The following is a 26,982-nucleotide window of genomic DNA, read 5'->3' on the forward strand; positions in this document are numbered from 1 at the left end:
TAAATTTACATGATTTTTTAAAGTTGTGTTTGGAGCAAGTTACATATTTGACTTATATGGATGACCACTCCACTCCAGTACTTTTGCCTGGAAAATCCCATGGACGGAGGAGCCTGGTAGGCTGCAGTCCATGGGATCGCTAGAGTCTGACACGACTGAGCGACTTCACTTTCCCTTTTCACTTTCACGCATTGGAAAAGGAAATGGCAACCCACTCCAGTGTTCTTGCCTGGAGAATCCCAGGGATGGCGGAGCCTGGTGGGCTGCCGTCTCTGGGGTCGCACAGAGTCGGACACGACTGAAGCGAAGCAGCAAGCAAGCAAGTGAAACATTCATGTATATACAAAGCTGTGTTCAACCCATTTCTGTAAATGCATGTTTAATAATTTTTATCATTTTTGTTTTATTTTGGGGCAAAACAGAGGGAAAGAAGAACCTCCTGATGGCTCATTACACAGCATTTTCACAAGAAAGAAGCCAACAAATTGGAGGGGACATTGTGTTAACGTGAGCCATGACTAACATGCTCTCTCCATAGCCATTTCTCAGTATCTCATTTACACAAAGTGGCAGAGTCGGATTTGCTGGGTTTTGAACTAACTATATGTTCCCTTTTATGAAAAGTATCAACAGGGATTTTTTTTTTTTTTTCATGGCTGGAGGTCTTTTCCTCATCTAAATATTAAAGTCTGGCAAGTCTTTCCAACTTACTTGGGGTATAATCATGCTTGCTACTTGTTAATTAGGAGCAGGGTGATAACTATTAAAAGTTGAAAGAGTTTCCTGATGCTTTCAACAAGTTTCAACATGATCCCAAGCTTTGTCAATAACCACAAGGGAAAAAAGAAACCAAAAGGAAAATGCCTCTCCTGAATCCTTTATTTCCGAGAGAAGGATGAATTCTACTCTTACTGTATCACTCTCACTTGAAAGACATCTTACCCTCAAAAAAGCAGGCCAAATGATAGACCCAATCATGTTCAGAGAGAAGAATACAGCCCAGCAAGGGAGCCGGGAGACCTGGGTTCTATGAGCAATTCTTTTACTCCCTGTGCCTTTAAAAGTCTTGTCTGACATCTCTGGACCTCAGTTTCCTTGGGACTGGAGGAAGGATTACAGGCTATGAAATATGTCCCAGTTCTAAAATTGTATTTTCACTAATTAATTTAAATTCTTGAATAAAATATTTACAAAACAAAAGGTGTATTATGTGTCTCTTACAGCAAGCAAATAGCTCAGTAGTTTGATAGCTACTATCAAATAGTGTTGATTTGCCACTTCACAAGTTTAGAATATTTGAGCTTTATATATATTATCTCATTTCATCGTCTGAACAGTCTTGCAAAAATACATTATCACTGTTTTCTTGACAAAGCTAGAAAGAAAGAGAATGAAGGAGACAGATGAAGTGACTTGCTTAAGGTCAAAATGGAGGTGTTACAACCAACACCCAGGAGAAGTATCTGTCCCTATCTCTTCACTTGGAATTAAAACTTACTAGTACAAGCCAGTTATTAATACTACATAGGAAACAGAAACAAACAGTGGCTATGGAGAGAATTTTTTTAAAAAAAACCTAAGTAAAGAAAGATTACGAACAGTTCCCATAAACTCAGGTAATATATCACATTATTTTACTATGTTGGGATTTCCCCCCACACTTAAATTCACTGTTCCTCAGAAGAGTCACTCTAAAATAAATTTGTCTGCAGTGGCAAATTTCCAAAAATAAATATTAAACACAACTACTCGAATCTTTGTAGTGTGTTATCAAAATAATGAGATATAGATACTCAATGTATATACCACATACATTTTAACACAAAAAAAACACACACAGCATCCCCAGGCCTGAAACAGAATTTATATTACTCAAGAAAAAGAAATAAGAAGTAGAATCTTAGGAGAGTTTAAGTATAAAGGTTACTGTTAACACTCAGTGGTACCATCAGAAACCTTACTCCAAACTGTAGAATAGCCAAAATGAACATAACCCCAAAGACAGACTTTGTATTTTATTTCCAGGGGTTATAATTTGCAGGCCTAGTACCATTCTAGTTGAAAAGTGATAAAGTTTGAACTTCATCAAAAAGCATAAAACATATTTTTAAAAGACCATAAAACCATCAACAAAAATAACTACAAATCAAGCTGCAGTACTTGCTGTTCTGCATCACACCAAATCAAAGAATGAACAAGTAACATCTAAATGCCAAAAAGTTCATATAACTGACTCATTTAATTCTTGCAAAAATCCTGTAAGTTAAACCCAATTTTACAGGTGAGGAAAGAGAAATTCAGAGAAATTAAATGGCCTGAGTACAGAAGACCTGGATGGTGGGTTAGCTCCTTGCTCTGCTATGTTATTTCTGAAGCAGCAACACAAAAGCAAGGTGTATTATGGGACTAATAAACAAATATATTTAAGCCATTAAGAACTAGGAGAAGTCTTATAAAAATAATATACAGAACTCTCCTAGAAAGCCAATTTTTATTGCCCTCTTCCACTCATATCCAATATGCAATAAGAACTAAGTTGGGAATTTAATATTAACACACACAAACACACACACAAAAAAAAAGGGGGAGAAAGGAAGGACATAGGGAGAGAGAGAAAAACAGAAAACACATTTCCTAAATTAGCTAAAAGAATCTATTCTCCTCTCTGGACTAGAGATTGTGATGGCAAAATGCAACTCTAAGGAGTAGGTTAAAGAATGAGGTCTGGGAATCCAGTTAACCACTGGACTCTGTGCTTCCACTGCCAAGGGCGTGGGTTCAATCCCTGGTCAGGGAACTAAGATACCATAAGCCATGCTGTGTGGCCATAAATAAATGATAAAAGTGAAGATCAAAAAAAAAAGAATGAGGTCAGAAATACTAAAACTATTAAAATCACCTATTAAAACTGCTAGGATTTCATGGTACTTTAAAGAGTGATCTATAGTTTCACTGGTTATGGAGGTAACAGAAAGTATTTACAAAACCAACTCTACCTTAATTCAAATTTGAAAGAAAAAATTGATTCCTAATCCAAACTAATCTAAATCTCATTTCTAGTAGACACGTGAATTAATATTCCCCTTGAGTCACCTAACTATGAAAATTGGTTTCTTAACCCTCCTGAAGAACATGGCAATTCCCTAAGTAATCTGAGTTTACAAATAATCTACAATAAGATAAAATAGACTCAACTATTTCCTCTTACCCCAACATTCTTTGTTAAACCCGCTCTTGCTTGTATCAACCCTTCCAACATGATTCCCTTAGTGGAGCTTTCCAAGGAGTATCAAAATGAGGAATGTGGAAATGTGGTATCTGAGTGTGTGCTGTGCTGTTCTAAGTCGCTTCAGTTGTGCCTGACTCTTTGTAACCCCGTGGACTGTAGCCAGCCAAGCTCCTCTGTCCATGGGATCCTCCATGGACAATACTGGAATGGGTTGCCATGCCTTCCTCCATCCCAATCCATGGATCGAACCAACGTCTCCTGTGTCTCCTACATTGCAGACAGATTCGCTACCGGGGAAGCCCCGAGGTATCTGAGATCCATCCCTAAATGAAAGTCATATTATCTGGACTATTTATCCTGTTACTAAATAGATCTCCAAAATCATGGTCTGTTTATATAATTACTATGGAAGTTAGTCATGAAACTCTATGTGTGTATATATGAATGGTGAATGTTTCTTACTGCTTATCTATGGAAGTGCAAGCAACTGCACCAGTCTACAAGCAGCTGAACTGGTCTTGAAGAGTCAAGAAGTAGACTCAAGTAAAGAAACTCCCTGAAATAAATTGTACTATTATGAAACTTAAAGCAACTGCTGACCAAAATTGAGCAGAAAAAAATAAATCTATATTTAAAATACTTCAATATGGAAATACTAAATTACTAAAGGAAAAATTAATCTGAAACACCAAAAAGACATACAAAGTATTCTCCCATTTAGACAACTTATCTGAGCTCAGAATTTATGGCTTTGAAAGACTGTGCATTTTTCATAATTTGGAAAGAATAGGCACACCAATCTAAAAATGGACACAGTTTTGCATGTCAGTTATAACAGAAGAACACAAAAAGACATGAAATCTATTGTGACTATGTAAGGTATAACTTCAAAGTAATGTAACATCTATTTTAAACCATATTTTAAACTTTTGCAGACAAATAAGTGTGGTTCTCAAAGAACTAAGCTTAAGAAACTGTATACTTATCTCCCGGTTGCTATTATTGCTTAAAAGACTTCAGAGGCCCTGTTTTGTAATCCTCCAATTTATGACTGACCCAAGAAAACAGACTGGTTACTTCAGTTCCACAATTTGTGTTGCCCTCCACTTCCACTCCCCTTTTCACTACCTGCCTGTTTTATTTGCCAGAATTGGCTCCAATATATCTTTCAACTATTCTGAAAAATAAAGACTTTCTTCAAAGTTAGAAAATTTGCCCACTGAGGTTATCAAAAGAAGATGCCTCAGGCTCTCTGGCAACTTCCCACGGAGGCGTTCCTGAAATATTCTGAACAATTTCATAATCACTGAAAGAAGTATATACAGTCTTGAAAGTGACTACACTGAATTAGATTCAACACTTCTTTATATACAAAGTTTTATTTTTTAAATCGGAATTCGTTTCTAGCCATCTGATTTTAAAACGTATCTTAATAAGTAAAGATATAAACAAAACATTTTCAGGCATTCCATTTAATCCATATATAGCAAGGATCAATAGCTTTTCTAAAAATTTGGAAAAATAATCTAAATTAACAGGTTGAAGGAAAAGGGATAAATGATGAAATTCATATTAAATATACATACTACTAGATACAAACATAATCAGCAAGGACTTACTGTATAAAACAGGGAACTCTACTCAATACTCTGTAATAACCTTTATGGGAAGAGAATCTGAAAAAGGAAAAATACATATGTATATAAAACTAAACCACTTTATTGAACATCTGAAAACCGTACAACGTTGCAAATCAACTATGCTAGGTCGCTTCAGTCGTGTCCAACTCTTTGCAATATCATGGACTGTGGCCCGCCAGGCCCCTCTGTCCATGGGATTTTCCAGGCCAGAATACTGGAATGGGTTTCCATTTCCTCCTCCTGGGTATCTTCCTGACCCAGGGATCGAACCTGCATCTCTTAAGTCTCCTGCACTGGCAGAGGGCCAATGCATTCGCACCAGTGCCAAAGGAAATAAAACACTTGATCCACTTTTAAAAATTAACATGAGGACCTTATTTATGTAGAGCAATTACTTATGTTGACCACAAAAAGTTGGACAAAGCAATCAACTTTGTTAAGTAAGGAGGAAATGTCAAATAAAAGCAGAAGGAATATAGCTTGTTAAAACAGCAGCCTGAAGCTCCACTACTTTGGCCACCTGATGCGAAGAACTGACTCATCAGAAAAGACCCTGATGCTGGGAAAGACTGAAGGCAGGAGGAGAAGGGGTGACAGAGGACAAGATGGCTGAGTGGCATCACCCACTCGATGGACATGAGTCTGAGCAAGCCTCAGGAGATGGGCAGGGAAGCCTGGCATGCTGCAGTCCATGCGGTCGCAGAGTCAGACATGACTGAGCAACTGAACTGCCTGAACTGAAAACAGCAGCCAATGAGATCCTTTCTTTCCACTATATCAGAAAAGTATCCAGTTGAGAAAGTATACCTTCTTTTGTCTACTTCTCTAACACTCAATCTATTATTTCTGTGAAAAATTCACATTACACCAGAGAAAAAAATATCTAGGTTTTGGTGAGTACCATATAATTCTCTGTCCTACTTGGGGTCTGGCTACTTGGAATCAACCCATCATATCTGGAACTATGTCTAAAACCAGAAGATGGGACTCTACTGTCTTCAACATGCAGACATGATTCAAACAACTATGTGAAAGTCACTGAAGAAACATACAATAATATACTGAGACAAGTAGATAAGATATTAATCAGATTTTGCATCAAGTCTAAATTTCCCTTCAGATTTCCAAGGGCCATTTTAACTGGATGATACCAAACTTGCTGAAGACAGAAAGCAAGAGAAGGGTGGTTTACAATGTTATCAAATGGAGATACTTCAAATTTTCTGCATGATCATTTATCTGAAACAAATTCATCAATAATGTCTAGCAGAAAAAATAAATTTCATAAGGCTGACTGCAAAGTAAACAGATTAATGATAAAAGCATCATTTTCAGTAAAAAGACTCTTCACACTAAGACTACCATCTTCCATGTGCTTTTAACTCCAAATCTGTTCCAATAAAGGGTTTAATAAGAAGTGGTCATGTGCAAAAGCACTAGATTTGGAGGACATTAAATGAACTGTAGGGTTCTCAAAATGAACATTCTAAAATGAGTTTACTGGTTACTAACGAAAATGAGATGACTTCAAAGTATTAAAAAACCACCAATAACCCTCTCATAAGATATAATTTCAATGAATCCTTTCACCATATTCTGTACCTAAAATTTCCATTAAGCATAACTTTTCAGCAAATTATCATTTAGAGTTTTAAATAATTTGTTTTCTTCATACCTGCAACACATAGGCATATTTCTAGATTTTTTCTTTCTGATCCAAATTACTATTTTTTTAAAAAGACAGTGAATCTGATACCTAATTGCAAGTAAGCAGTGGTCATTTCCATTTTGCAAGCAAGATGTCCAAAATAAAAAGATAAAGTTTCAATTTCTTAAATCAGTGAATCCTGTTCACTTTAGAACTCAGAACTTCTCTATCCTGGAAATGGAAGACGATATTAATCATCTGACGTTAATTTCTCACATACATAACAGTTCTTGTCACTACATGGAACACAGGCTCTTTACAACAAACACCCTACAGATCTTTAATTGGTAACTAGGAAACATGCTTTTCCTAATTATCGAGTCTCTTTTAAATATTATAGTTTTAAATACTCATTTAGGGAAACTAATGAGGGAAGCTATGAGAGGGATAAAGAAGGTATGTTGTTTTCAAAATTAAAAATTTCAGGACATTCGTCCAGCAGGCATAAAATAACATAAAACAAATAACTAGATAATCAAACAATAAAAGCAAAGTAGAAAGAATATGAAGGCTTTTTTAGAAACTATTACTGAACATATGCAATAATTACTTCCATCAACTTTTATTATACATTTGTTCTTATGGAATCATGATGCACAAGTGCATGCTATTGTTTAAACACATTCACCGCATACCCCATAACAGAATATGATGACAATATGTATTAAGGATAATACAGAAAATGTGACTAAATGCATTCTGTATTATGGTTCCATAATACAGCATGCAAATGGTTCTGACTAAGCAGACACAGGAGACGGTCGTTAGTGTACACGCTGTGAATGTATATTATGAATAATGCATAAAACTTGGCTAAATCCTAATGAGTCCATTGACATCCTATGGGGTCCAAAGGAGGCTCAGATCCCAAAGCCCTGGCACATTTCTACCCACCAATCATTATAAAAAAACAATACCATGAAAACAAAGGACGTTAAACTACACAAATGCACTCTCATTCTAGGTAAAGGTTTTGAAAGAAGTGCAAAAATGGAAAGAAACTTTGAAAAGAGAGTTAAAAGTCCATCTTACATCATCACCCCACTTACAGTTTTTCAAAATTACCCATTGCAATTTAAATGGGACAAAAGCTGCAGTTGAAGGTTCGATGTTATTTCTTTTCTCTGGGTTTCTTCAGGGAGCTGCTATTACAAGGGAGCTCTGAGCCATCCCTAAGAAGTGACCAAACTCTTAGACCATGGCTGTAGCAAGTCTTCCTGCTTTGAAAGAGTAAACGTTTACCAAATGAATTATGGTCCATTACATAAGGAAACGATAGAATGTGTCTGAAAGCAGGCTTTATGGTAGAAACACCTTCAAAATCTAGTTTTACACAGTTTTTGAAGGAATCGAAAAGAATGCCATGAATATGTTCTTGCACATTTTAAAAAATTAGTGTTTTTTGCAATAGCCACTAAATACTCTTAAAAACTGAGTCCTTGCAAAGAGAAAACATATGGATTAATCCTACAAGAGTATACCCTAAGATGAACACCTATAGGAACATGATCAGCATGATCACTGAGCCAAGATCCAGAGCCGAGCAAGCTGTGCTTCAGATGCACAAATTAGGTATAAGCCAAAGGCCAGGCCACCCAAGCCTCTCCTCGGAGTGGGAGTGGCAAAGCCAGACAGCTGCTCTTTCCTGGTGCTCCCAGGGGCGGGTGGGAAACGGGCATTCTGAGAGCACATCCCCAGGGTACCGTGCAGAAAAGAGGAGCGGGCTGGTCACTTGGGGAAGCAGCCAGCCAAGAAAAACCCTGAACTCTCAGAAAACACGCAAGGGGGAAACGTTGCAGTGGGAGCCAGAGTTAAAGTTCTGGAATGGAGTTCTTGACAATTTGCCCAGCTGCCTGCCATTTTCCCAGCTGTTTTCCAGGTAGGAGGACCAGGCACGGTCAAGGCCAAGGCTGAAGCAGGAAGCTGCCACAGAGCCGAAAGCCTATTAATGCATCCACACCTCATCACTGAATTCTAAAATGCAGTTCATTTACCATCCCACATTTGGGCTAAAATCAGCTCATGGCTTCGCTGTAATGGTAATTTTTTGCCTCTGTGGACTGAGGATTCCCAGGAAGACCCCTTCTCAGTGATAGCATTGCCGAATTTTCCATCTCTCACTACCAGTACAGCCAGAAATTCTGACTCTGAACAGTTATGAAAAACAGCCCTTCCTAAGTTTCTATTTAAAGTACAAATACTCCTGGGTGTAGTTAAATAAGAAAAATTATGATGATAAATTTCTGTTTGCTTGACGATCTAGGACAATGGAGGAGCCCTGCGTGTTTTGGTTAGACACTAAGCGATTTAAAGACAAGGGTAAAAGGTGAATGATGGGACGTGCTGACATTCACTCAGGTTTTCTGATCAGACTGCCTCTAGCCCAGCCAGGGATCCTGTGATGAGGAACTAAGACTTTCAGTAGAGACTTCAAAGTTTAAAACTTTCTGGGCACTGGGTTATTGTTTGTATTTACACCTGGGTAAGCACTGTCATTGCTGCTAGAGCATGAAGTATGAAAATCATACAGAAATACAAGATATCTGCTATAACCACTTCTGCTGTTTTCCTTGTTCTGAAATCTGCCTCTTATCAAGTGCAATAGAACAGAGTTCAGTTCCTGATATAACAATTCCATCAAGCTATTCTGCCTCTGAAAACCATTCTCCACCACAGCTTGTCCTGGCGGCGACACTCTAAGCGACTGACAATTGCTTGCCTCCCCCACCCCCACCCGCCAGTGGCGCTTCACCCCTCCCAGCTGCCACCAAAAAGAAAACAGAAAGTCTCTCAGTACCACTTTGCTTCTCAGCAGGAAGCCGGTACTGTTTGTGATATCCATTTTGATACAAACCTAAATTAGGCCTCTGGAAATAGGTAATGCATAAAAAGAAGCGTTTTGTGTCACCAAATTATTATTATAGGTTACTGTTAACCCTTGGAAGATAGAGGTGAGCCCGGCAGCTCCCCACTGAGGTGGTGATTTGACATGAAATCACAGGCCCTACCTCAGAAGATGGTTCAGGTGAGCTTGCGATGAGGGAAACTATCTGGTTGACCTAGAGGACTGTGATAGCTGGTTTAAGTGGGGAAGCTGAGAGTGATGCCAGTTAAACAAAAGGATCAGCACAGCGTGTCGAGCCAGCGGTCTGCTGGCACAAGTTTAACAGCTGACAGAGCCTAGAGATGCAGGAAAACGAGAACAGTCATTGATAGTTTACTATCAGGCAGATTGAAGACTCTTCCAAAGTTCTCCTCGCAGAGACACGTAGAGGGGCCAAGGTTCAGAGCAACACTATTTTTTAAAAGGTCGTTTGTGATAAAACTGTTAACTAGTCCTGTTGAAATAATAAATTAGAATATTGCATATACTAAGGTTTGTGTATTTCTTCATATCATTTGTCTTTTAAAAAACTTTTTATTTTATATTAGAGTATAGCAGATTAACACTGTCATGATAGCTTCAGGTGGACAGAAAAGGGATTCAGCCATATATATTATTAATACACGTATCTCTTCTTCCCCAAACTTACCTCCCATCCAGGCTGCCACATAATATTGAGCAGAGTTCCTGTGCTCTACAGTAGGAACTTATTGGTTATCCATTTTAAATGCAGCAGTGTCTTCATGTCTATCCCAAACTCCCTATCTCTTCCCCCAATTCTTCCCCACTAGCAATCATAAATTCATTCTCTAAATACATGAGTCTGTTTTGTTTTGAAAATTCCCTGCTCAAAAATTTAAATTGCTGGTCCATAATTAAGATTCGAAGAAATCTAAGAACTTAGCCTAAAACTACTCCTACATTAAATCATTTTACTTTTCCTATTTAACTTCTGCAATATTTGATTCTCTCATTCTTCTTTCTGTATTACTACATTAAAATAAGCAGCAGTTATCATGTTAATAATTATAAATATAACTGAATTCAAACATCCAAATCAAAGACCACTTTCTATCAATCTTGATTAGTGAAAGAAACACAAAGAATCGTGCAAAATATCCTCTCATCTTTCAGCTCAGCTCAGCTTACTTTCCAATTAAAAACTATATGACAGAGAGTCATCATATTATACAATAACTTGGATTTTCCTCCCTCCTCATGCATTTTTATTCTATGTTTTGATAAAAATTATCACGTGAGACTGGCTTATCTCATTAAAATAAACAGACATGACTGAGTTCATATCTCTCGAGACAGTCAAAACAATGCAAAATGTAATTCCTCAAATTGGGATAACCAGTATTTACTGAATAAATAACTAAACAAGTAAAGCTTTTTCAAAGGGAGTATCACAGGTTTATGATGAAGAGTAACAGAAATATTCTGCAACTGGTTTCATGGAAAAAGAAAACAACTAATACGAACAACCAAAGTTTTATAGGAAGTTGAGGAGACAATGGATACCAGCCAAATTTCATAGCTGCAGTTTTTAGCTGAGTCTCTAAATTTGAAGGCAGAGTAAATGTTCCTCTCTCCTTTCCTAGACACAACCCATAAAATGACAGGCTCTTTTTAATGTCTAAGAATGCTGTTTAGGTCTCATCAGAGTGAGCAACAAGATCTTCAGACTGAGAAAATACCTAGTCAATTGCATTTAGCTGCAGTGCATAACATGGTAATATCAAAAGTGCTGGAATCACACACGTCAGGGTAAGGGCACCATATGATCCCAGTACAATCTCATTCAGGGAATTCTGACTAGCTAATTCCTTGGCATCCTCAGATATCTACATATCATCTGAGCCAGTTACCGAAATTAAATCTCCTATGTTTCCATTTTCTAAAATAATTCAATTCAAATATTCAACAGCAGTACATCTGGTCATAGTTCAAGGACCTCAGTGTTGATGAGGCACTTTCTTCAAAGTTTCTGCAGGCTATTTGCCACACATCGTACATACCTGTGCAGTTCATTCCCTGGGAAGTCGCTGTTGCCGTAGCTTCCGCCTTAAAAATATTCCTACACCCATGCTGATTTTGTATCTGTTCAGTTCAAATTTAGATTCATTGGTACTTTTCCATAGTTACATTTCTTGTTCAGTTGATTTGTCCTTTTATTTATTCTGAAGTTTTTGATGTAAGACAAACAGGAATACCACCTTCTAAAATTACTACTATCCTACCATCCTCCGATGGAACATTAGCGGGAAGCAATATTCTCCAAAGCTATGAAGCATACACTGCCCTAAATTACATTGCAGTCGCTGCCCTGAGCTCACACATTTTTGAATAGAAAGGCTCCCAGGGATCTCTCTGTACTGACTGCATTTACTGCTTTAAAATATTTTTAACCCAGACGCTGAAGTGCCAGCCTTGCAGTTCCTCATGCTAATCCCAGCCTGGGTGGCTGTTCTTAAGGGAAAGCATTCAAAACATTGTAACAGTGCATCAACTTTGACCCTTTTCACTTAAACATGAGACTCTTTTTAAAAGTTTGAATTCCAGAGGGAATCACTGAACTTTGACCTGCTTAAAATTAGTTTTGTTTTAGTGCCTTCATGGTGACTCAACAGGCCAATTTTCCAGACACTTAAGACGTTTCTGCCCCTGAAGATTCCAGTTCAAGTCCACAACTATGTTTGCTGGTCAGGGCAGAACACTTTGTCCCAGGGTTTCAAGCAACAAATTCCCAGATCTCTCCATCTCTCTGCCAGATGTTGGCATTAGTTGGTATTAAGATGGATCTAAATACACACACACACACACACAAACACACACACAGACACAATACACAGTCAGAGGACAGGCTTTTTTTTTTTTTTCCACTTAGAGCCTTTTAGGAAAGAAAGTTTTCCACTCAAAATTCAGTCATGGAGAAATGTTTATCAGGATTATATAAACATTACTTAATAGCCTAACTCCTACAAGAATAAAACTCCTAACTTTTGGTAAGCAGTACAATGATACATTTATAATATAAGCTTTTTGAATCTACTTTTCTTAATGAGGAACAAAACAGTTACTGGGGTTTTATTTTCTAATTTATTACAGATTTTAGAAATTGTCGATGAATAATTACATTGTGAGTAAACATTATCACAGTGTTATACTTTCCTTCAATGGAATTTCCAATATGACATTTGTTGTCAAAAATTCATGACAGTTAATAGGTAAAATAAAGTTTCCAAAGAACTAAAGGGACAGCACATGTTAAGCTTGATTCAGTCCCCAAAACTGCTCCCCCTGTTGGAAAAAGGAACAAAGCAGTACCCAATTTCATTAATGCAAACTAACTAAGGTGTTTAATATGAAGGAAGTAGCTATTAGTCTGGAACAATTCCTGCATAAACTATGGACTTTAGAATTTTTAGAACAAAGATAAAGGCATTCAGCAAAAGAAAACCCATTCAGGATCACAAAACCAGAAAAAAAGAAATGTGGACATAGTTAACCAGGATAAAAGAATCACTATAATACAAATTGCATACCATGTTAAACTAGAAGTCTTTACTGCCTCTGAAGGGTGTGTTAGATATACTGAAAAGTGGTGCAAATGTATATACCAGATCTTTGTATTCAAACACCAGTTTTTTTAATTTTTTTATTGAAGGATAATTGCTTTACAGAATTTTGCTGTTTTCTGTCAAACCTCAACATCAATCAGCCAAAGGTATACATATATACCCTCCCTTTTGAAACTCCCTCCCACTTCTCTCCTTATCCCACCCCTCTAGGTTGATACAGAGGCCCTGTTTGAGTTTCCTGAGCCATACAACAAATTCCCATTGACTATCTAGTTTACTTATGGTAACGTAAGTTTCCATGTTACTCTTTCCATACATCTCACCCTCTCCTCCCCTCTCCCCATGTTCATAAGTCTATTCTCTATGTTTGTTTCTCCACTGTTGCCCTGAAAATAAATTCTTCAGTATCGTTTTTCTAGATTCTGTATATATATAAAGATATTCTGTATATCTTCCTTTTTCTGACTCACTTCACTCTGTATAATAGGTTCTAGGTTCATCTACCTCATTAGAACTGACTCAAATGTGTTCCTTTTTATGGCTGAGTAATATTCCATTGTGTATATATACCATAACTTCTTTATCCATTCATTTGCTGATGGACATCTAGGTTGCTTCCACTTAAATCTATTCATTTTCAAAGAGCTACCAAGTGACACCCAAAGCCGGAAGTCAAAAACTACCTTTGGGCTTCTGCTGAGCCTTATGACCTAAGGGGCAGAACTGTTTGCACTAACTCCAAACCCAGACCTACTATAGGGTCCACTCTTGCTTTGAGTTTCTCCTAAACCTTGCATCATTTTATATCTTCTGACAAATGGATCGTAGCCATCTTCCAAATATTCTGTGGCTGCTGCCTCTAATTTCCAAACAGGCTCTCTAAATGCTTTGGAGTTTTCATGAAGATGGGGAGGTCAGGTACAACTAGTGGTCCTTGATCTTACAGGTCCAGCTATTTTTTTCTTAAAGGACCACAGAATAAATATTTTTGGATACTATCTGCCACAACTATTCAACTCTGCTCTTACAGTTTGAAAGTAGTCATGGCTAATGTGTAAATGGATGAGCATGGCTGTGTTCCAATAAAACTTTACTCACCAACAAGAGTCCTGCCCAGCCTCAGAAAGCTGTCCTAAACTCTCTGTGATCTTTGGGCATCTAATCTTCACTTACCTTTCATGGTCACAAAAACCAACCATGGCAAAATTATATTCGAGCTCTTTGCTTTCCTTCTAATATCAATACCAAATCTAATACTCGGAAAATAAAAACTATTCAACTGAGTCTCTCCATTGATTGCTTCTTTCATTTCCTACCCACTGAAGAAAAGAACACAATAGAGATGTTCAAACTGGAGGTAAATGGTCATTCTGGATCTGTACATTACTAATTCATTTTCATTTTATTCATAAGTCATTTAACACACACACTGTGTGTGAGCTGTCCTGAATGATCACAGGTTTCTTGTAAACTAAGAAAATACTTAGAAGTCATTCCAATTGTTTTACATTTCAAGTACATGTGACTATTTGGGTTTTTACTGATGGTTAAGAAAATAGCACTAATAGTTCTGAAAACTGCATCAATTACTTACTAGGAAGAGGTCAACTGAAACGAAAATTTCACATGCTACCCACTAGTACATTCAAATGACATGAAAATAAGTATGAATTACGTAAGATGCTAATGGAAATACACATACGTTAAGGATCAGACAGTAAAGGACAGTATTTAGATAAAGTAAAACTATACAGAGACATTCTTATGGAAAGACCAATATCTGGAGAATCTACCAACACATAATTAACATTGTAGTTGCTTAATTCTTTAATTGTCTTACTAACAAAATATGCTACTAATTATGTAAGATATTTTGGCCTTGCATTCCAAAAGGCATATTTGCATTTTTCTTTGTATACATTGTGAAAACTAATATACAGGGTCATTAAAAAGTAATGTGACTGGTTTTTAAACAAACATACCATGTCATCCAAACGTGCTTTCCCTTCACACGGTCACCTGAGAAGGCCACTTACTCACTCTAAAGCTCAGCCATTATTCAAAGTATTTCTCCCTCCTTTAGAAACTGCTTTCTAAGTCTGTACCACACACATGCATACACATTTCTAAATATCCTCAATGGTGACAAATTTCATAATTTGAAAGTCAATTTTAGCCATTTTCATCATTTCAGAGAGACATTTATAGCCAACTCTGGTGAATAAAAAAAAGCATGATGAATCTTGGTATAAAATGCGAATAGAAAGTAATGAGATGGATGTTTTTAGTCAGGCTTGCAAATGATTCAAAAGACAATTCGGAGAGGAAGTTTTCCAAAATGTTTTGAACAAGGGCATCAATGGAATCAGGGTTCTGCTTCTCTGGGTGACAATTTTGAAAAACAACATTAATATGAATGCATAAATTATAATGTGATCATTGTCTTTAAAAATCACACTCCGTACTTTTCACTCACACTCTGCAAATACAAAATAAAGCAGATATACATCTTCATTCGGAAGGTTATTTATGCATATTCTGAAGCTTCCACGGGCGAAACTCACCATAGGTTGATTTATACATATCATATAAACTGAACTCTTTTGATCTTTCAAAAAAATGTAATTTTTAAAATTTCTTATTTTCATAGTTGGATATTTACACCCGACCCCAATCTGTAGCCTGCTCTAAACTTTCTACTCCTCTGTGCAGTCAAATCCTGACAAGAGCTTACTGTGGGATTATGCACAAAAACTGCAAATTTAAACAAGGTGCGATCGTATACTTTTTCACACATTAGTGTATCTTGCTGCACAAGAACACTAATGTATGCACAGTTCCAAAATAGCTTGGGCTATTACTGCACAGCCTTGAAAACTACTAAAATCCCAATAAGAGCACCTTTCAAAAGCTGTTTCTTCATTATCGCACACAAGGAAAAGCTTGCTTTCGCTATTTGTATTTTACAGTAGAAAAAAAATAATACAGAAATGTCTATGACATTGTCTCATAATTCTGAGGTCTTATTTCTTATTAGAGTCTCTGCAGTTATGAAAGTTGTTTCATCAATATGAATATGACAATGGGACTCAATACTATTTAATCGACTCAATTATGGAACAAGTGTGCTTTTTTTCCTTGTGCTGCCCTAGTTTCTTTTAAGTTGCATTTGAATTATTGATGAAGTTGCAATAAAGCATTTCTTTGTTACACTTAGTTTAGAAGTAGAAAATGATGTTTCATGGTTAATTTTTAGACTCACAGTGATAAAATAAACACACTTGTTGTCCTTTCAAAGAAAATCAATAGTGTGGTACAGGCTTAAAAGAATGCCTTTCCCTTTTTTCCTATTGTCTTGAAAACATGACGTGCTGGAACTGTGAATATAAATACAAATACAAAAGGAAAAATGGTAAGCAAAGTACACTATAGAAAATACTATTCCTGGTCTTTGGGGATACTGAAAGATTTATATGTATGATGAATTTAGGTTCTGCTTTTCCTCAAGTATTTCAAGGACCCGTTTAGACTTGTAGCAGGATAAGGCCCTGAAAAATGGAAGAATAGGTTTGGAGACAAGGACAAGGCTTCTTATTTAGACTACTCTAATCACTACAGAACTGATGCCCCATTCATTCCATTTTCCAAACAACAGCCAGAATGATCTTTTTAAAAATGCAAATATGAATCCTTTAACTACTTGCCCTTACTTTTATGATAAATACTCAGAACCTTAGCAGCATCTACAAGACCCTACGTGACAGGACCCCTGCCCCCTCCTCCAGCCTCCTTCTTCATGACTTTTGCCCTTCTTTTCTGTGCCCCAGCCACTCTGGGGCAATAGAAGAGGGAGGCAGAGAGTGAGTAGGTTAGATAGTATCACCGACTCAATGCATCTGAATTGGAGCAAACTCTGGAGGATCGTGAAGGACAAGGGAGCCTGGTGCACTTCAGTCCATGGGGTCACAAAGAGTCAGACATTCCTTAGCGACTGAACAACCCTATAATATATCCTTAAAGCTCCCCACACTCATCTCCATAATACACTTCATAGCCCTCCTCCAGACTCCTAGAGTAAAACCTTCACAGCCAACCTACATTCACCTAATCACCAGAGTAACTCATGTGCTCCATCCCCTCTGTGAAACATAGAATTAGCCATGGTACCCTAATGGCGAAAAGGCTACTCCAGCACACCACACACACCTACTCTAACTGTTTGACTTGTCTGCTTGATCCAAGTCTCCTTATATCATTTCTATTTGTTACTGTAATTGACTGAATTCATTAAATATTACATAAGTGAGAATATGAGGGCAAAAAGGATGTTATTTGTAATACTAGATTGAATGTTTTGGAAGGAATAAAGGTAAATTTTAAAAAAACTCACATTATGTTTCAATAGCTTCATAAAATTAGAATAAAAATTTTTTTAAAAATTTAAAGATCAATTTCAGCACTTAAATTGCTTGCCTTTTAGCTCTCCTATCATTTTTAGCAAATCAAAAACCATAGAACGTACATCTCGAGTGTGACTTATCCAAGATGACAAGCAGTGGCACTCGAGACTCATCCTTAAAAGCCCCAACTATACATCAATTAATTGGTAAATTAATAAATGTTGATAAACAATGGAACAGCAATAAACCAACTGATTAAACACTGTTTAAAATGCTAAAATATATAGGGAATATGTCATTTCTCTATGATTCTATGCTTTAGCAATTTTTTTAAATTAACAATCCAGTTACCAGTCACAATTACACTAGACAAGAGAATGTCTCTCAAGTATGATTAGCTGATTAATCTCCATTTTTCTCACTAAACTGGAAACTCCATAAGGGCAGGGACCAAATCTCTATTATTCACCCTGGTAACCCCATTAGTCAGCATATCTTATATGTGACAAAGAACAGACTCACAGTAAACACACTTTAAATTAATGAATAATAGTTAATCACAGTAAAATATAACAACATTGTAAATTTTAAATTACTATTAAGATCAGTATGCAAATAGTTATAAACAGAATAAAAATATGGATGGAATCGCCTGAAAATGTCAGGGCACAATATTTTTTGAGAGACAGTATTTGTCCTTCACTCAATAATTAGAAAGATCATTTGAATGTATATTTAAAAAGGAATCAATTATTTATTATTTTAAAAAGTACCATTCTCTAGCATAATGAGGTTCTACCTTATAACTTATGAACTATATTTAAGATTATGTGATTACTTTTTCTTGGGAATCCAACCATGATCACTATATCCTTATTAAGACTTCTATATACTGGTTGCAAATCTTGCTACCTTTTAATCTCAATGAAAAGTAATAATAATGCTACCTGAAATGTATTTATCCCCTTTCTTCCAAGAAATTCAAAGCAACCAACGTTTTGTAAGCAGAAACTGTTAAACATAAAATGAAAACACAACTAAAATGAACTTTGATTAAGAAAATAAAAGATGTTAATAAGGAAGCCAAGCTATCCAAAGTTCAGACACAAAACAAATCTAGAATAATTCTTTAAAGTAAGGCTGAGTTTTGCTATAAAAGTGCTTTTAAACATTTAAAATTTCAAAAGGACATGAAGAAACTTACTACATTTATGAAAGGTTTTGTCTTCTTAGGTTCTCTACTGCTGAGAGACACAAATAAAGACATCTTTTCATTGTTGCATGTAACTGATTTACAAATCTATGACTCCAAGAAAAAATAAGCAATGAGAGAACATTCAAAAGCATTCTGGCATATTAGGCAGGATATGGCTCATAAATTAGAGCCAGATATTCAGAGGGGTAATGGTGTCAGTGTGGCCCCAACCTTCTAGTTAATTATGAGGAATTGCTAGACATGAGGAAATGCTAAGTCATCATGACCCTGGCTAGCATGCACGCACGCACGCACGCACGCACACACACACACACACACATTCCCTTCATGATTTTTAAAATATCGTAAAGTACCACAAATGTGTTCTAAAACCTCGTGTTCGTGTGTGCTCAGTTGCTTCAACCGTGTCCAACTCTTCGGAACCCTATGGACTGCAGCCCACCAGGCTCCTCCATCCATGGGATTTTCTTAGGGGCATTGATTTCCCAGCTTCCAAGAGCGTTGGCTGCTGAATACTCACATCTAAGCCCCCCTCTGAAGAACTACCCCTCCCCCCTGCTCCCCAGGGATGGCTCACATCCAGAGCCAACATATGGTTACAAAGGCCTGGCCCACTTGCCTCAGTTCAGGACATCTCTGAGGAGCCATCCAGTTCCAGAGTTATGCATAGGCTAGCGGAAGCCTCAGCTGCATCACAGTCCTTAGTCCTTAGGCTCCTCAGCCCTTCATGGCTGTTGTCCCCAAGAGCCATCCCAATAAACCCAATGCGTGCAACTCTACGTGTCAGAGTTGGTCTCCAGGGAACCCTGATGTACGACCACTACTATTACTTCAACTGTCATTTAAACTGAACCTCGCCCTTAGTGTTTACTGCAGGCTGAGTGTTAGGTCCAATACAACACATGTACATGAATTGTGAATACATGTGCATGCGTGCACGCACACATTCTAAAGGACTGTGTGCTCTAAAAACTTCACTGGTGGGGCACCCCTAAAGTACTAACATGTCACCAAATATGGATTTTAATTGCTGACTTAAGGAGAGTTTTCCATTTTTTTATCCAGTATACCATTAGTTCATTCACAAGCAAAACAGACCATATTATTCAACACCATAAGGTTCCCCATGACCTACAAGACAGAATTTGTGGCCTTTGGGTCTATAACAAAAAGATCACCTTGATCCGACCACTGCCAACATCACTGCCTCATCTCAGCTGGTTCCTATCACATACTTTATGCTCTACCAACACCACACTGTCTGTAATTTCACAAACACACCATGCTCTTTCTCACCTTCTTGCCTTTTTAGTCACACTGTCCTGTCTGCTTGGAATACCTTCCTCCCTTCTCAGAGTACCTCCCTCTGCCTTTCTAAGCTTAACTCAGAGCCTTACCAAGGGCAGGTTGGCAGGAGCAGTGTGCCCAAGTATAGGCAATAAGTGGATGCAATGTCTGCATTTTAAGAACAATATAACTAACTAAAAGTCAATGGGCTTTTTATTATCTAAGAATAATTCTAAATGATGTCAGTGATAAAATGATCTTTCCAACCACGGCTGACTGCCCCCAAAGTCTACCCTGGTTATGCTACTCCCCCTTTTTAAGCCTGACTCAGAAATTCCAGTAAACATTGAACACTTTTACTAAAACTTGTGGGTTTGAATAGAAACCATTATTAACTCCAGAAAAACCAAAAAAAGTAAAAGTAATCAACATACAATATCCTCAGTGGTCAACAACACTTACAGAGTTAAAGTAACTGTGTGTTTGGTTTTTTGTTTGTTTGGGTTTTTGTTTTGGGGGGGTTATTTCTTTGGCGGGGGGTGCCTTACAGCTTGCAGGATCTTAGCTTCCCGACCAGGGATCAAACCAGCAGGGGAAACACCGAGTGCTAACCACTGGACCACCAGGAAATTCCTGTAACTGTGTTTACTGAACTGATTTAACTCTAAAAAAGGAGGGAGATGAAACTACATTGAGACAATGGGAAAAGGAATATGTGTGATGTTAGGAAGCAAGGGTGGGGGAAGAGTAGTATAACAAGGCCAACTAGTAGGAAGTCAATCAATAACTCACATTTCTTGGAAAATAAGGAATAAACATTTTATTCAGAAATACAGATACAGAGTTGGAAGTAATAGGAGTGGCATGATCATCAATAAGACAGGTGTGCTATTTTGTTATGTAGCTTTGAGTTTTACACAACATATATACATTATTTCAATATATATTTAATTGATTAATAAAATACTCAACTCACCCTTCAATTCACTTAGAAAACCTTCCCCAACCTCTCTTCCTTGCTCTCAAAATACTCTAACACTATACCTATCACACTGATACATAATTACCAGTTTATGTTACTAACCTCCCTATCAAGTAGAGGTTTGTGCAGACAAGAACCAAGATGTACTTATATTTGTATCCCCTGGCAGAAGTGATACATAAATTTAAATTTAAATGTGAACTCAATAAATTTTTACTGAGCTCCAAGTAGATAAAAGTAGTAATAAGACACAGGTTTCTGATTTCAAAGAATAACATTTATGACCATAAAATGTCATCATGTAGCAGAACTCATTATGGCCAAGGACTGTTTTATAGACTTTATACTCTTTCTTTCATTGATTCTAGACAACTGCTTTATGAAGTACATATAATTATCCCCATTCTGCAGATGAGGAATCACAGACTGAGAGGTTAAGTAGGCTGCCATACTAAAGATGTAAATGAGGATTCACAATAGGAGTATAATACTGGACTACAAATCCACATCCCTAGGCAAACTCACAGGATCTCTCAAAAGATAAGACATGTTCACAATATGCTTATAACATGGAACAGTCAAAGCTTTAAAAGTGGCTATAGATGTAAATATCATCAGATCACAAGGAGAAAGGATCAGTCAGTAGATTCTGTAAGGATGCTGTGAAAAAAGCAAACTTCAACTTGGAAATTAAGGGATGGGTAGTGTTTCAGAAAATCTATGGGAAAGTATGATATAAACCAAAGGAAAGCCCAGAAACATGAAAGCAAATATATATGTAGAGACAGAAGACACTACACATTTTGTGTCAAATCTCTCTGCTTGAATGCTGCTGATGTGCTCAGTCGTGGCCGACTCTTTGCAACCCCATGGACTATAGCCTGCTAGGTTCCTCCATCCATGGAATTTTCCAGGCAAGAATACTGGAGTGGGTAGACATTTTCTTCTCTACTATGCTTAAATACTCAAGGGCTAAAAGAGGTATAGATGCAGTCAGCAGCATCCGTGGGAGGCATATGGACTTACACATCTTTTCCCCAAACTTATGAACAAGAAAACAATGATTAATTATCAGATGGAATATTCCATTAGGTTGGTAGAATTGGAGTGGGGGCAAATACAAAGCACTGAAACTGGGTAATCTCCCCTCCATGTTTGCTTGTAAAACCTTTCCTATCATCTCCATCTCTGATACTACTGCTAAAGTCCAAAATCAAAGCCACTATCTTTCTCTGTGTAAATCACTGCAACGGCTTCCTTACAAGCTTGCCAAATCCATTCCTTCTTCTCTTAAATTTGGTCTACATGCTCTGGCCACAGATTTTATCAGTCTCTTGCTTAAAACTATTCAATGGGTTTCTTATCACTCTTATTTGAAGAGTCACCTTCGAAGACTCACCTTTGCAGCGCCATCAATGTCCATTTCCCAGTCACTCTGCTCCAGCAACGCTGGCCTTCTAATTCCAAGAACACACCCACCCATCTCTCTCTGGAACCTTTGCATATACTACTCGTATGTCTCAAAGGTTTTTTCTCTTGTCCCCTTTTTCTCATTAAAATGTTAGTCACTCAGTCATGTCTGACTCTTTGTAACCCCATGGACTGTAGCACACCAGGTTCCCCTGTCCATGGAGTCCTGCAGGCAAGAATACTGGAATGGGTTGCCATTCCCTTCTCAGGGGATCTTCCAAACCCAGAGATTGAACCTGGGTCTCGCGTGGGTCTCCCACAGTGCAGGGGGATTCTTTACTATCTGAGCCACCAGGGATGAGACCTCGATGAGACCTCAGTAACCATCCTTCAAATATGACTTCCTCATGGCTGCCTCCTCTGGCTGTCCTGCCAAAATAGCAGACACTTCTCCTCCATGTTGTATATACTCCTGCAAAATACAGTTCTAAAGTTTACAGTCATAAAGTCAGGTGATATACAAGGATTTGTATATAAGGTATGTGCCTGTTCCACACATCACAGACACTCTAGCAGTTAAAGTGGGGTCTGGCTCACAGGAGGTGCTCAACAAATATTTGTTGATTACTGAAAATCACTGCAGATGGTGATTGCAGCCATGAAATTAAAAGACGCTTACTCCTTGGAAGAAAAGTTATGACCAACCTAGATAGCATATTCAAAAGCAGAGACATTACTTTGCCAACAAAGGTCCGTCTAGTCAAGGCTATGGTTTTTCCAGTGGTTATGCATGGATGTGAGAGTTGGACTGTGAAGAAAGCTGAGTACCAAAGAATTGAGGCTTTTGAACTGTGGTGTTAGAGAAGACTCTTGAGAGTCCCTTGGACTGCAAGGAGATCCAACCAGTTCATTCTAAAGGAGATCAGTCCTGGGTGTTCTTTGGAAGGCATGATGCTAAAGCTGAAACTCCAGTACTTTGGCCACCTCATGCAAAGAGTTGACTCATTGGAAAAGACTCTGATGCTGGGAGGGATTGGGGGCAGGAGGAGAAGGGGACGACAGAGGATGAGACAGCTGGATGGCATCACTGACTCGATGGACGTGAGACTGAGTGAACTCCGGGAGCTGGTGATGGACAAGGAGGCCTAGTGTGCTGCAATTCATGCTGCGAAGAGTCGGACACAATTGAGCAACTGAATTGAACTGAACTGAATGAATGAATAGACACATCAAAAGAGAAAGTTTAAACCCAGAGTCAAATGGATTGGGAACCAAGGAAAGTCAGACAATGAGGAGGTCTGAAGCAGAGGGAAAGCAACTCGGGGAAAATTCCTTGAGTCACAGAGTTCAGATGCAAGCACTGGCTTTTCATGAGATACCCTTGGAAGGCCCCTGACATGAGCATTCTGAGAGGAGTTGACAAGGCTCATGTGTCGCAGACACTTTGAGAGCCATTTGGGAAACCATGCTCAGCTTGAATCCAGACCAGAAGCAAACTGGTCTCAAAAGGACAGTTTCCAATATGAGCTTGAAAAAGGAGAAGGCTTGGAGAACACGGTAAGGCCCTTAGAAAGCAAACTTAAAGGTCTGGATCCCATTGGGTGTGGTATTCAGGCACCATGCATGTTCAGGAAAGGGGCAACACAATCTCAACAGCATGTCAGGAAGACTGACCTGACAGCGGTAAACAGGGTCAATTGTAAGGAGAGATCCCACTTTGGGGAACTTTGCCAAAGTTCAGAAACAAGCCAAAAAGAGCCTGCCTAGAGGGACAAAGGTACATGTATAGAGGAAGAGGAAAACACAAGCATCATTTTGAGCCATGACTCAACTGGACTTAAAATATACTTCCCATGTTACAGTGGGCAAGAGCCCCAGCCTCTGAGTCAGACCACTCTGTGTTCAAGTCTCAGCTCCACCAGATGCCAGCTGTACTACTTGGGGCCAGCTCAGTTTCCTTATCTGTAAAATGGATCAACATGTGTATCTACATCAGAGAATTCCTGGGAAGAGCCAATAAAAATAAACTGCTTAGCACAATGCTTGGCAACAGTAAATTATCAATCAACATCAACTGTTATTTCAAGCTAGACAGGTGAAGTAGCACAGTGATGGCATGCCAGGGAACTTATGTGGAGGGCTTCTCTTCATATCACAAGAAGATAGTCATCTCTGTTGTAAAGGGTTAACTCCTGTCCTGGCTTCTGCCTGATCTTCTTTAGGACGCATCTGCCTTTCTGGCTTCTGATCTGGATCTATGCCAAACACAAGCTCTGCCAACTCTTTCAGAGACCTTATTCTTCAAGCTGCTTGAGCCATTTCTAAACTTATGCTTTCGACATTTATTTCCAACTTGCCCTCTTACTCTAATGCCGCCCCCTGGAAGCAATCCTGGATACTAAACTTGGAGGCAAAAACCCCTCCATAGCTTCATGCGCCACTTCTCTCTTCCCAAGAAATGTCAGAAAGATTATGTTGAAAGCCAGCACAATGCTAAACTCGGTTTTTAAGAGTTAACAGAGAGTGATTTTTTTTTTCTCCAAGGATAGGTAATAGCATCAGATTCTGAAATTAAGCACAGCAGGAAGAAAAAGCCTGCATAGATTTCACAGAGTATCACAGGCCTCTGCAATAAAGCACTTAAAAATGCCTTGTATTGCTAATTCTTTACACAATCTCCTTTTATTTCCAAAGCAGGATGCGGGGCTTGAGCCACGAGACGCACATTGATGTTAACATTACACCGCTTGAATTAGAGCCATTTTTCTACTGAAACTCCTGTTAGGTTTAGAATTACTTTTTTACCGTTTCTTCCCCCAATACATTTTCCAGCCTGACATTCCAGATCAAATGAATGGCTGCCTCTTTGAACAATGCTGAACCCACCTTTGCAGTCATTACCTTAGCAAGCATCCTTCTTCCCAAGATTACAATACCCAGGCTTTGAGTTATATGGGAAATCTGCCTGCTAAAGGTCACTGGACCACAGGCCACTCTGGGAATTCTAAGTGAAGGAAGGCAACTCTCTTCCTCATCTGCTTTCGATTTCCCCCCTCCCCCACCCCAAGTCAATACCCTTCATTCACGGATTGAACTCTTCAGCAATTACTTATTCAATAGTCAACCTGGGCAAGGCACTGTGCTAGGCATCACCGTGGACTTTCGACACAGCAAAATGAAAGTGACGTGAACAGCAAAGCACTATCTGGGGGCAGGCAAACCATCAGACGGAGATGCTCCTAAATTCCAAACAGACTGCCTAAGAACTTGCAGTTTTTATGAAGATTTGCTATTTTCATCATCATCCATTATTGGTTAGCATTCATCAAGATTCTTCTTCTCTTTTTCCAAGATATTTTTGCATCATTTAAAAGCTTTCTTTTTCAGCCCATGTGGAAACCCGGTCACTTATTCAATAAATATTTATTAAGGACTCTGATCATTTGGAGAACAAAACAGACTCAGTCCTTATCCTCATGTAGTAATTGCTGCTCCCAAGATAATACACACAAACAGCAGCTGGATGATTTGATCCCATACAAACCCCAGGTTTGCTTTTGCACTGTTTGTTTGTTTGTCTGAAGGCACTCTCCTGTAAGGACCATATTAGTCTAATTATAACTTTTCCTTATCTGGTCTCACTAGGATTCCTTCCCAGCATCTTCCTTCTCTATTTCTTTAACCACAATAATCATAATCAAGCTATTCTAATCTATTCGCCACATTGCTCTCTCCCTCCACCTGTTTTTATTCATTTGTTAAGCAAAGGTCTTTAAGCACCTGCCATGTTCCAGACACTGTTCTAAATATTTGGGATATGGAACTGAATAAATAAATCAACCCCAGGTCTTCAGTTTACCTCTCCATCTGTCCTGGAAAAGAAAGATCTTTCTAAGTCTGGAATGCACATAACTGCCATCCTTCCCCCGACCCAACCCACTCTGTGGCGGGTCCCATCACTCTTGACCTTCAGCATGCTAGCATTCCATATACCCAAACTTACTTAGGTTCTTTAAAACCTAAATAAATGACCAAAAACCTGAATCCAAATCACCAAAAAGTCTTTCTAGCAATCCAACAATCACCTGTGCTTTATTCTGGCCCTTCCACTACTCCTTGAGCATCTTTACTTTACCTCTATAAGCCATATATATAACTTACTACCAACGTGAATCAATAAAAAGTTTTTATTACTGGTTCTCAAACTTTTATGTGCAAAAGAATCACCAGTCATGCTTGTTAAAAATTCAGGGTTAGAGGGCTTCCCAACCACAGGGGTTCAGGTTTCTTATGTCTGAGAAGGGGACAGAAAAGCATATTTTCAAAAATATCCCAGGTGGTTTTCAGCAAGATGACTGGGTGATCACCTTTGAGACACACTGCTCTATAAATTCCTTTGATGTCAGTTTTTATGTATTCAGGATCTCTGCTTCAAGTAAAAATATTTCCTGTTAAGTATAGCTTAAGCAATATCTATCTGTGTGTTCAATAAATATTCTTTGGCTTAGTAAATGGATCAGTGGGTACTTGATAATGATAAGTGATGTTTAGAAATTACTTTACACTTCTCACCTGCTCCTAACTGTCCCCTGTGGTAGACAGGAAGGCATGGTTAGTGCTCGCATTTCATGGATAGGAACCC

At 38.2% G+C, this 26,982-nt stretch overlaps 1 protein-coding gene across 6 annotated transcripts in view; it reads right to left on the reverse strand.

Moving 5' to 3' along the window:
* The window catches only part of SOX5 (SRY (sex determining region Y)-box 5), a 1,168,670-nt gene that overhangs the window by 1,131,331 nt on the left and 10,357 nt on the right, over positions 1–26,982 (reverse strand). For 5 of the 6 annotated variants that reach the window (XM_010855977.1, XM_010855975.1, XM_010855968.1 and 2 more), the window contains exon 1: positions 11,483–13,168. The exons of the other annotated variant lie outside the window; for it this stretch is intronic. The gene's annotated coding sequence lies outside the window, so the exon portion shown is untranslated. Of the gene's footprint in view, positions 1–11,482; positions 13,169–26,982 lie in introns of those variants that run through there. 6 annotated transcript variants of the gene reach the window in all.

The sequence above is a fragment of the Bison bison genome, unplaced genomic scaffold (genome assembly GCF_000754665.1).
Source record: "Bison bison bison isolate TAMUID 2011002044 unplaced genomic scaffold, Bison_UMD1.0 scf7180017864370, whole genome shotgun sequence".
Lineage (NCBI taxonomy): Eukaryota > Metazoa > Chordata > Mammalia > Artiodactyla > Bovidae > Bison > Bison bison.